General features: G+C 41.0%; 1 long non-coding RNA gene across 1 annotated transcript; it reads left to right on the plus strand.

Moving 5' to 3' along the window:
- The first annotated feature begins 503 nt into the window (after positions 1-503).
- On the plus strand, positions 504-11,309 carry LOC146499311 (uncharacterized). Its single transcript, XR_014870253.1, has 2 exons — positions 504-4,237; positions 5,845-11,309. It is a non-coding gene; the product is annotated as an uncharacterized LOC146499311 (long non-coding RNA).
- Positions 11,310-11,629: the final 320 nt, after the last annotated feature.

The raw sequence follows: 11,629 nt of genomic DNA on the forward strand, positions 1-11,629 counted from the left end.
GAGGGAAGGAAGGGAGGGGCAAGTGACCCCTCCCTGGGCCAGCTCCCCCGCTGACCCCAGTAGGCACCCCCATGCTCCGCGACCCGCCAGGGAAGGGGGGCCCAGGCCCATCCGAACCGGGGCCCAGTGCAGCGGCGCTGCCCGGCCCCACAGAGCCCAGGACAGTCCACCCAACCCCACCACTGAGAAAACTGCACCCACCCCATCATCCACTCATCTTCCAGACTACATAAGACAATAGACGCCCAGGCTGAGATCTTCCTCCACCTCTCCTGTATCTTCCCCTCTTGCAGAAAGAGTTCCTGAAGAGAGGAAAGCTCCTGCAAGATGTGACAACCCCCCCCCCCCCACCAGTTGAAGAGCCCCCCCAGGTGGCTCGACGCACCGGCGGCACCCTGCACCAGGGCTGGGCCCCCATACACCCACCCGCCCACAACCCCGGCAACACACCAACCAGGACCCAGGACCCCGAGGCCCGGCCAGGGACCCAGGCCAGAGCCGGAGCGCCCCCAGAACCTCACGCCCGTCCCGGACCCACCCAGGGGCAGCCAGGCTACCAGGTCAGCAAACCCCGTCCGTCAGCACAGACCCTCCCCTAGCCCCGCTGCACGCAGCCACGAGGAAACCGTCACCTAAGAGCCAACAGAGCCCCTAATTGGCCATGACCGCTACCCCGGGTTGAGCCCCCCAAGGAAGATGCTCCCGGGGAACCCCCTGACGCCCTAAGCCTGACCCTACGCCCACACCAATCACAACAGTGAAGGCGAGACCAAAATATGACCCCCCACCCCCACTAGGTGATGGAGCTGATCAGAGGAGCCCAGAGCGATTGATCTGATGTGGTGGCAGAGGCTGTATCAAGACTAATGTAATCTAATAGATAATTTCTATATTGGTTAGAATTAAGATTGTTTTTATTTTTCCAGTTCATGAGGACTGTTTTCTTGGCTATGCATAGGGCAGTGAAAACCATATGGGCTATATTCTTTTCTGAAGTGACATTATCTAAGCTGCCCAACAAACACACTAAGGGGGAAGTTGGAATGTTACATTTCAGACACTTTGATAAGTCTTCACATATCTCACGCCAAAACTTCTGAACTGGTGGACAGAACCAAAGAGCGTGGATATAATTGTCCGGTGAATTGGTTTAGCAGTGTGAGCAGTTGTTGGTAGACACAAAGCCCATCTTGAACATCCGATGACCTGTATAGTGCACTCTATGTAGTATTTTGTATTGAATTAATTGAAGACTGGGATTTCTGATTAGATGAAAGGTTTTTAAGCAAATCTGAGACCAGAAGTTTTGGTCTAAGTTAACTGATAAATCTGCTTCCCATTTTGCAATAGGAAGTGATATTGATTCATCTGTTTTAGAAAGCATTCTGTATATTTTGGATAGTAATTTGGGGGTTTTAAGAGTAAGAAATTGAACCACACTTGGTGGTGTTTGTAGTTCAACTTGACCCGGTTTAAATTTCTTTTTTATTATGGATTTAATTTGTTGATATTCTAAAAATCTTTTCTTGTTGATCCCATATTGTGTAACTAGTCTGTCAAATGAAATAAATTCTGTTCCTTCTAGTATATGTTCTACATATTTGATTCCTTTACCACTCCAATCTGAAAAGTTTATCATATTATTGTTTTGTAATATGTCAGGGTTGTTCCAGATAGGTGTACGTTTGCATGGGATTAATGAAGACTGTCAATTTCAGAAACTCCCACCATGCTGTCAGAGAAGAGCTGATGTTGATGCTTTTGAAGCATTCATGTCGTTGGATGTTTGAGCTGATAAATGGTAGATCTGAAATCTCTAGATTATTGCAAAGTGCTTGTTCTACATCTAGCCAAGGTTCATCTAAGAGGGTATGTTTTAGCCATCCTAAGATAAACTGAAGCCTGTTGGCTAAGAAGTAGTGCTGAAAGTTAGGTAGTTCTAATCCTCCTTTATCCTTGGTCTTTTGTAGTGTTTTTAAGCTTATACGTGGGGGCTTATTTTTCCAAAGGAATTTGGACATATATGAATCTAGAGATCTGAACCAATCTTGCGGCGGTTTAGTTGGGATCATTGAGAATAAATAATTTATTTTTGGTAATACCATCATTCATCACTTCAGTCGCTAGCTTTGCTAACAGTCAGCTGACAGAGTGTACCGAGCTCACAGCCCCAGGATGTTTCTTGGTACTCAAGTATGCAAGTCTGTACCCGCGTTTTCACTAGTCCGTACTTCTGAAGTTCACACGGGAGTCCAGACTTCCCGAGCCCAATCGTTCTACAATTGGAAGGCAGTGTACTTGATGACATCACAACTCCAGAGTTTTTACTGCCATCCCCCCTTAATTTAACTGTGATTAATATTTTCAGTTGGCAAAATTTGCTTTTACATGTTATCTGTTTCATAATGTCTAATAAATGGTAAATGGCCTGTATTTGTATAGCGCTTTACTAGTCCCTAAGGAACCTAAAGAGCCAGTGTTTCAGGGTTTTCCCGAAACCCTGGCTGATTGGGACCCACACCCAGTTTCACACCTTGGCTCAGGCGATTAAAGGATCATCAGGGGGTCCTTTTGTCCCTCTGTGGGGGGATACTCCCACTAGGTTTAAATCTGGGACTCCCCACCATTTGACCTTAGAACTGAAGAAGCTTCTTGGATGAGAGGTGAAACGTCTTCAAGCAACTTAAAGAAGTCCAGACGCTTTTCTTTGCAAGCTCCTTTGACTACGATGACCTGGATGACTGAGAACCTTCACAGACAATCTTAAATGTATTATTTAAATTGCTAATATCTATAAAATGTAGACCACCTTTATCAAATGCATTCATGAAGTCAGGTTTTCTTAAATAATGAGTCTTATTTCTCCACACAAAGGTAAAGAGCATCTTGTCAGTGTCATTTAAAAGGTTTTTCTCCACATGGAGAGGCAGAGCTGCATATGTTAATTGTAATATTCCCTCCACTTTGGTAATCAGAACTCTTCCTTTTAAGGAGGGATCCACTGGTTTAGTCTACTTTGAGTTTTCTGGATGATGGGTTCCAGATTTATGGATGCTCTTTTTTGTTGATCCTTGGTAATTATTATTCCTAAGTATAGCACTTCATTTTTAATTTGTATATTACAAATAGATTTACTGGAACATTCCTAATTTCACACTTGTTAATATTCAGATCTAAGCCAGAAGCTCTAGAGAAGACTTTTACAGATTCCAGAGCTGCAGAAATATGGTTTTTCTTCTTCAGAAAAAGAAGAGTATCATCAGCCAGTTGAGTGATGATCAGATTTCTGTCCAGCAGAGAAATACTTTGAATTTCACTGGATCTAATATGGTCTGCTAAGATTTGGGCAACTAGTAAAAAGAGTTAGAAAGAGGCAAGGCATCCTTGTCGAATGCCTCTTGACAGATCAAATCTAATCTAGGACAAGTTCCAGCGCTTAGTTTCACTGAGCTATTACCATTTCTTTATAGACTGTATAGACTTTATAGTTCAGAGTAATCTAGAATGTCTAGTAATAGTCTTTTATTGTTTGTTATCTTTTAGGCATATAACCTGATTGTGTTACATCTATGAGGGAATTCAGGACCATTTTCAGCCTCTATGCTAGAATTAGGGGGCACCAGTTATCTAAAAGTAACAGAAAATGATTGAGAAGCACTAATCCAGTGACTGTTGAAATGCTTCCCGGTCACGTGTCCTAGAAGTCATCAAACCTGTTCTGACAAAACGTCCTACTTTGGCAAAACGTCCTACCGTAAGTAGTTTATGCACATTTCTGCTGTCACAGAGTAATTCCAGCACAAATGTAAGTAGGTATGATGGTTTGCCACTTAACTTTGCCCATCAGAGTAGGCTTGTAGCTCACATTCATAAAGCCAGGACGGTTTGCCACTTCATTTATATAAGTATGCCTTTAGGTCACATTGTCAAAGGTAGCATGGTTTGGCACGTAATTTTACCCGTCAGAGTATGTTTCTAGGTCTTATTAACAAAGGTAGGATGATTTGACACCTATGCTTGTACATCACATTAAAAGGTAGGATGGTTCGGCAATTAATTTTACCCATCAGAGTATGTTTGTAGCTTATATTCACTAAAGTAGGACGGCTCGCCACTGAATTTCCAGTGTTGCCAACTCCTCAGTAAGGAAAATCGCTATTGGCTGTCCTAAAAGTCGCTAAAGTCTTTTATCTGGAAATGTGCAACCTAATCCCGGTCCAGATTGCAAATGCTTACAGTGGGGCAAAAAAGTATTTAGTCAGCCACCGATTGTGCAAGTTCCCCCACTTAAAATGATGACAGAGGTCAGTAATTTGCACCAGAGGTACACTTCAACTGTGAGAGACAGAATGTGAAAAAAAAAATCCATGAATTCACATGGTAGGATTTGTAAAGAATTTATTCGTAAATCAGGGTGGAAAATAAGTATTTGGTCAATAACAAAAATACAACTCAACACTTTGTAACATAACCTTTGTTGGCAATAACAGAGGTCAAACGTTTACTATAGGTCTTTACCAGGTTTGCACACACAGTAGCTGGTATTTTGGCCCATTCCTCCATGCAGATCTTCTCAAGAGCAGTGATGTTTTGGGGCTGTCGCCGAGCAACACGGACTTTCAACTCCCGCCACAGATTTTCTATAGGGTTGAGGTCTGGAGACTGGCTAGGCCACTCCAGGACTTTCAAATGCTTCTTACGGAGCCACTCCTTTGTTGCCCGGGCGGTGTGTTTTGGATCATTGTCATGTTGGAAGACCCAGCCTCGTTTCATCTTCAAAGTTCTCACTGATGGAAGGAGGTTTTGGCTCAAAATCTCACGATACTTGGCCCCATTCATTCTGTCCTTAACACGGATCAGTCGTCCTGTCCCCTTGGCAGAAAAACAGCCCCATAGCATGATGTTTCCACCCCCATGCTTCACAGTAGGTATGGTGTTCTTGGGATGCAACTCAGTATTCTTCTTCCTCCAAACACGACGAGTTGAGTTTATACCAAAAAGTTCTACTTTGGTTTCATCTGACCACATGACATTCTCCCAGTCCTCTGCTGTATCATCCATGTGCTCTCTGGCAAACTTCAGACGGGCCTGGACATGCACTGGCTTCAGCAGCGGAACACGTCTGGCACTGCGGGATTTGATTCCCTGCCGTTGTAGTGTGTTACTGATGGTGACCTTTGTTACTTTGGTCCCAGCTCTCTGCAGGTCATTCACCAGGTCCCCCCGTGTGGTTCTGGGATCTTTGCTCACCGTTCTCATGATCATTTTGACCCCACGGGATGAGATCTTGCGTGGAGCCCCAGATCGAGGGAGATTATCAGTGGTCTTGTATGTCTTCCATTTTCTGATGATTGCTCCCACAGTTGATTTTTTCACACCAATCTGCTTGCCTATTGTAGATTCACTCTTCCCAGTCTGGTGCAGGTCTACAATTCTTTTCCTGGTGTCCTTCGAAAGCTCTTTGGTCTTGGCCATGGCGGAGTTTGGAGTCTGACTGGTTGAGGCTGTGGACAGGTGTCTTTTATACAGATGATGAGGTCAAACAGGTGCCATTCATACAGGTAACGAGTGGGGGACAGAAAAGCTTCTTACAGAAGACGTTACAGGTCCGTGAGAGCCAGGGATTTTCCTTGTTTGAGGTGACCAAATACTTATTTTCCACCCTGATTTACGAATAAATTCTTTACAAATCCTACCATGTGAATTCATGGATTTTTTTTTCACATTCTGTCTCTCACAGTTGAAGTGTACCTCTGGTGCAAATTACTGACCTCTGTCATCATTTTAAGTGGGGGAACTTGCACAATCGGTGGCTGACTAAATACTTTTTTGCCCCACTGTAAGTACTCCTTGTGATTTTAAAACTCGAACAGGTCTTGGTATCACTCATTTAAATGTCAGAAGTCTTCTTCCCAAACTTGATTTTGTGAAAATTTGGATGAAAGAGTTAGATACCGATATTCTTATATTATCAGAAACCTGGCTTACAAAATCAATTACTGACAAAGTCATTGCAATAACGGGCTATAATCTTTTCCGTTGCGACCGACCCAGAAAGGGTGGCGGTGTTGCCAATTTATGTAAAAAACAAATTCCATGTTACTGTCGATTCATCGGTATCTGTTTGTAAACAGTCTGAACTTCTTGCACTCAAGCTCCAACTTTTCAAGGGCTATTTTATTACCATTGTGGGCTGTTATAGACCCCCCTCGGCTAGTAGTGAGGCTTTAGTTTCACTTAGTAAAAAACTATCTACTTTAGATTTTAATGAAATTGTGCTGGCCGGAGATTTCATCTGGGACTGGTTGTCCTCTGCCTCAGACAGTTTTAAATCCATCTGTGATTCATATAATCTCACACAACTAATTTACAGCACAACTCGTCCAAATCTTAAATGCCCAGAAAAGTCATCACTTATTGATTTATTTTTAACAAATATGCCGTATAAATATTCTCACACTGGGGTTTTCGCAAATTATATCAGTGACCACTGTGTGGTAGCTGTAGTCAGACAATCGAAGCTCCCAAAATCAAGGCCACAAATAGTTTTTAAACGAGATTTTAAGCATTTCTGTGAGCAAGCTTTCTTTCATGATTTCTGGGACCATAACTGGAGTAGAATCTACCTGATAACTGATCTTGAGCTAGCATGGAATTATTTTTATGACACTTTTATTAAAATTATAAATAAACATGCCCCCATGTGCATTTTTATAGTAAAATGTAGAAACAACCCTTGGTTTTCTCCTCAGCTCTCCAGTCTACTCAAAAAAAGGGATGCTGCCTGGGCGGGCCAGAAAAACTAAATCCGAAGCGGATTGGCTGATTTTTAGACATCTCAGAAACTGTTCAACTTCCTTAATTAAAAAGGCCAAATCAGAATTCTATCTTTCAAAAACTACTAAACATTTGAACGATCCTAAAAAATTCTGGAAAATAATAAAATCTTCTTATGGGGACATAACTACAAATGAGATGCCAACTTTTGTTGTAAAAGACTCCTGTACTTTAACAGAGAAATGTGACATTCTAAACTGCTTTAATTAACTTTTTGTTTCTTCAGGATCTCTATTTGAATCTTTATATCCAGATTTAAAACAGCTTAATCAACAAGAGGCTCTCTCTGCAACCGCTCAAACTGAATCTGTGGTCCAACCCTTCAGTTTTTCTCCGCTAAATGTTTTTGAGGTCCACAGGGCTTTAAATCTGTTGGATCTAAATAAATCTGCAGGACCAGATCAACTTGATCCCTATTTTCTTAAGTTGGCTGCAGATTTTATAGCAGAACCGATAACTTACATTTTTAATCTTAGCCTCTCGAACAGTGAGATCCCTGTAATATGGAAATCTGCCTATGTTCTCCCTTTGCTGAAAGGAGGTGATCCTTCAGATGTTAATAATTACAGGCCCATATCTAAATTGTGTGTTCTAGCAATAGTTCTATAAAAGTTCATTAGTGAACAACTGAAAGACTTGGACAAAAATTCGGTTCTTTCCCAATATCAGTCAGGATTCAGAAAACAACACAGCACAATAACTGCTGCTATTAAAGTGGTTAATGACATTGTTGATTCAATGGACTGCAAAAAATACTGTGCTACTCTTTTTCTTGACTTGTCAAAGGCTTTTGATACAATTGACCATGCTATTTTATTAAATAGACTAAACAATATTGGTCTATCTGTAAATGCTGTAAGTTGGTTTTCAAATTACTTGTCAGCAAGAAAACAGTGTGTCCATGCTGCTGGGTCTTCTTCCTCTTTTCTCCCAGTATCCAAAGGAGTTCCACAGGGCTCCATATTAGGGCCATTGCTATTTTCTCTTTACATAAACAACCTTTGTGATAATTTGTCAAATGCAGCATTTCATCTTTATGCAGATGATACAATTATTTATTGTTTATCCCCTTCAGTAGAACAAACCCTGCAATTTCTGCAGTCTGCCTTTGATGTAGTTCAGTCCCATTTAACTCAACTTAAGTTGGTGTTAAATCCAGAGAAATCCAAGTTCATGTTATTCTCAAACGGCAAAGAGTTGTTAGCTACGTCTCCTAAGATTAGAAGAATTCAAGGTTTCTCCCTCCAAGTGAGAAAACACTTGATTCATGCAACTTTTTTACCTTTATTGGATTATGGTGACCTGCTTTTTATGAATGCACCTGCCCACTACCTAAAGACGTTGGATACTGTGTACCATTGTGCTTTACGTTTTATTACTGGCTATGGAAATCGTGTACATCATTGTTCTTTGTATGCTTCTGCTAAATGTCCATCTTTACATATTCGCAGACTCTTCCATTGGTTGATCTTTATCTATAAATCTCTCCTTGGGCTGGTTCCATCTTATTTATGTGTTTATATGTGTAAAAACCACAACCAATACAGCCTTCGTTATCAAAATATCATACAATTGATTGCCCCAAAAATCAGAACAGAATTGGGGAAAAAGGCTTTTAAATACGCTGCCCCTGCTTCTTGGAATAATCTGCAGAAGGAACTGAAATGATCAGAATTGGTTGCCTTGGGAGAGTTTAAGTCTGTCTTAAAGGAACGAGAGAATAACTCTTTTAATTCAATTCAATTTTATTTATATAGCGCCAAATCACAACAAATGTCGCCTCAAGGCGCTTCATAGATACAGAGAAAAGCCCAACAATCATATGACCCCCTATGAGCAAGCACTTTGGCGACAGTGGGAAGGAAAAACTCCCTTTTAACAGGAAGAAACCTCCGGCAGAACCAGGCTCAGGGAGGGGCGGCCATCTGCTGCGACCGGTTGGGGTGAGAGAAGGAAGACAGGATAAAGACATGCTGTGGAAGAGAGACAGAGATTAATAACAGATACGATTCAATACAGAGAGGTCTGTTAATACATAGTGAGTGAGAAAGGTGACTGGAAAGGAAAAACTCAATGCATCATGGGAATCCCCCGGCAGCCTACATCTATTGCAGCATAACTAAGGGAGGATTCAGGGTCACCTGGTCCAGCCCTAACTATATGCTTTAGCAAAAAGGAAGGTTTTAAGCCTAATCTTAAAAGTAGAGATAGTGTCTGTCTCCTGAATCCAAACTGGAAGCTGGTTCCACAGAAGAGGGGCCTGAAAACTGAAGGCTCTCCCTCCCATTCTACTTTTAAATACTCTAGGAACAACAAGTAGGCCTGCAGAGCGAGAGCGAAGTGCTCTAATAGGGTGATATGGTACTACAAGGTCATTAAGATAAGATGGGGCCTGATTATTTAAGACCTTGTATGTGAGGAGCAGGATTTTGAATTCAATTCTGGATTTAACAGGAAGCCAATGAAGGGAAGCCAAAACAGGAGAAATATGCTCTCTCTTTCTAGTCCCTGTCAGTACTCTTGCTGCAGCATTTTGGATTAACTGAAGGCTTTTCAGTGAGTTTTTTGGACATCCTGATAATAATGAATTGCAGTAGTCTAGCCTGGAAGTAATAAATGCATGAACTAGTTTTTCAGCGTCACTCTGAGACAGGATATTTCTAATTTTAGAGATGTTGCGCAAATGGAAGAACGCAGTCTTACATATTTGTTTAATATGTGCGTTGAAGGACATATCCTGGTCAAAAATGACTCCAAGGTTCCTCACAGTGTTACTGGAGGCCAAGGTAATGCCATCCAGAGTAAGAATCTGGTTAGATACCATATTTCTAAGCTTTTCAGCGCCGAGTACAATGACCTCAGTTTTATCTGAGTTAAGAAGCAGAAAGTTAGTGGCCATCCAAGTCTTTATGTCTTTAAGACATTCCTGCAGTTTAACTAATTGGTGTGTGTTATCTGGCTTCATGGACAGATAGAGCTGGGTGTCATCTGCATAGCAGTGAAAATGTATGCTATGTCTTCAAATGATGCTGCCTAGGGGAAGCATGTATAATGTAAACAGAATTGGTCCTAGCACCGAACCCTGTGGAACTCCATAATTAACCTCAGTGTGTGAAGAGGACTCTCCATTTACATGCACAAATTGGAGTCTATTAGATAGATATGATACAAACCACTGCAGTGCAATACCTGTAATACCTACAGCATGTTCTAATCGCTCTAATAGAATATTATGGTCAACAGTATCGAATGCTGCACTAAGGTCAAGAAGGACAAGCACAGAGATGAGTCCACTGTCAGAGGCCATAAGAAGATCATTTGTAACCTTCAATAAAGCTGTTTCTGTGCTGTGATGAACTCTGAAACCTGACTGAAACTCTTCAAATAAACCATTCCTCTGCAGATGATCTGTTAGCTGTTTGACAACTACTCTTTCAAGGATTTTTGATATGAAAGGAAGGTTGGAGATTGGCCTATAATTAGCTAAGACTGCTGGGTCTAGAGATGGCTTTTTGAGTAAAGGTTTAACTGCAGCCACCTTGAAGGCCTGTGGTACATAGCCGATTATTAGAGATAGGTTGATCATATATAAGATCGAAGAATTAATCAATGGCAGGACTTCTTTGAGCAGTTTTGTAGGAATGGGGTCTAAAAGACACGTTGATGGTTTGGAGGAAGTAATTATTGAAGTTAACTCAGAAAGATCGATTGGAAAAAAAGAGTCTAACTTAACATCAATGGAACTAAGAGTAGCTGTAGATAATATTACATCTGTGGGATGATTATTGGTAATTTTTTCTCTAATGATAAAAATTTTATTTGTGAAGAAGTTCATGAAGTCATCACTAGTTAACGTTAAAGGGATGGTTGGCTCAAAAGAGCTCTGACTTTTTGTCAGCCTGGCTACAGTGCTGAAGAGAAACCTGGGGTTGTTCTTATTTTCTTCAATCAGTGATGAGTAGTAAGCTGTTCTGGCTTTGCGGAGGGCTTTCTTATAAAGCAACAAACTATTTCTCCAGGCTAAATGATGATCCTCTAAATTTGTGACACGCCATTTCCTCTCCAGATTACGAGTCATCTGCTTTAGGGTACGTGTTTGAGAATTATACCACGGGGTCAGGTACTTCTGATTAGAGACCTTAGTTTTCACTGGAGCTACAGTATCCAGAGTCGTACGTAGTGAGGAGGTGAAATTATTAACAAGATAATCGACCTCTGTTGGGGTAGCGTTCAGATAGCTGCTCTGCTCTGTGTTGGTACAGGGCATTGACGATGATAACAGTGGCTGGATTATATTCTTAAACTTAGTTACAGCGCTTTCAGAAAGACATCTACTTTGATAAAGTCCACTCTCCACTGCTGCGTAATCAATTATTGTAAATGTAAATGTTATCAAGAAATGATCAGACAGGAGAGGGTTTTCAGGAAACACTGTTAAATGTTCAGTTTCTATGCCATATGTTAAAACAAGATCTAGAGTGTGATTAAAGTGGTGGGTGGGTTCTTTTACATTTTGAGAGAAACCAATTGAGTCTAACAACAGATTAAATGCCATGTTGAGGCTGTCATTTTTAGCATCTACATGGATGTTAAAATCACCCACAATAATTATTTTATCTGAGCTCAGAACTAAATTAGATATAAAGTCTGAGAAATCAGACAGTGTGATTGTTTTTAATGTACTCTTAATTTGATCTGTTATTGTATATTTTACACATGTTGGTATGGGATATTGTATTTGTTTTAAATGTTATATACTTATGTGGTATGTGTATTACTGTATTTTGACTTT

Source organism: Neolamprologus multifasciatus, chromosome 17 (genome assembly GCF_963576455.1).
Source record: "Neolamprologus multifasciatus chromosome 17, fNeoMul1.2, whole genome shotgun sequence".
Classification (NCBI taxonomy): Eukaryota; Metazoa; Chordata; class Actinopteri; order Cichliformes; family Cichlidae; genus Neolamprologus; species Neolamprologus multifasciatus.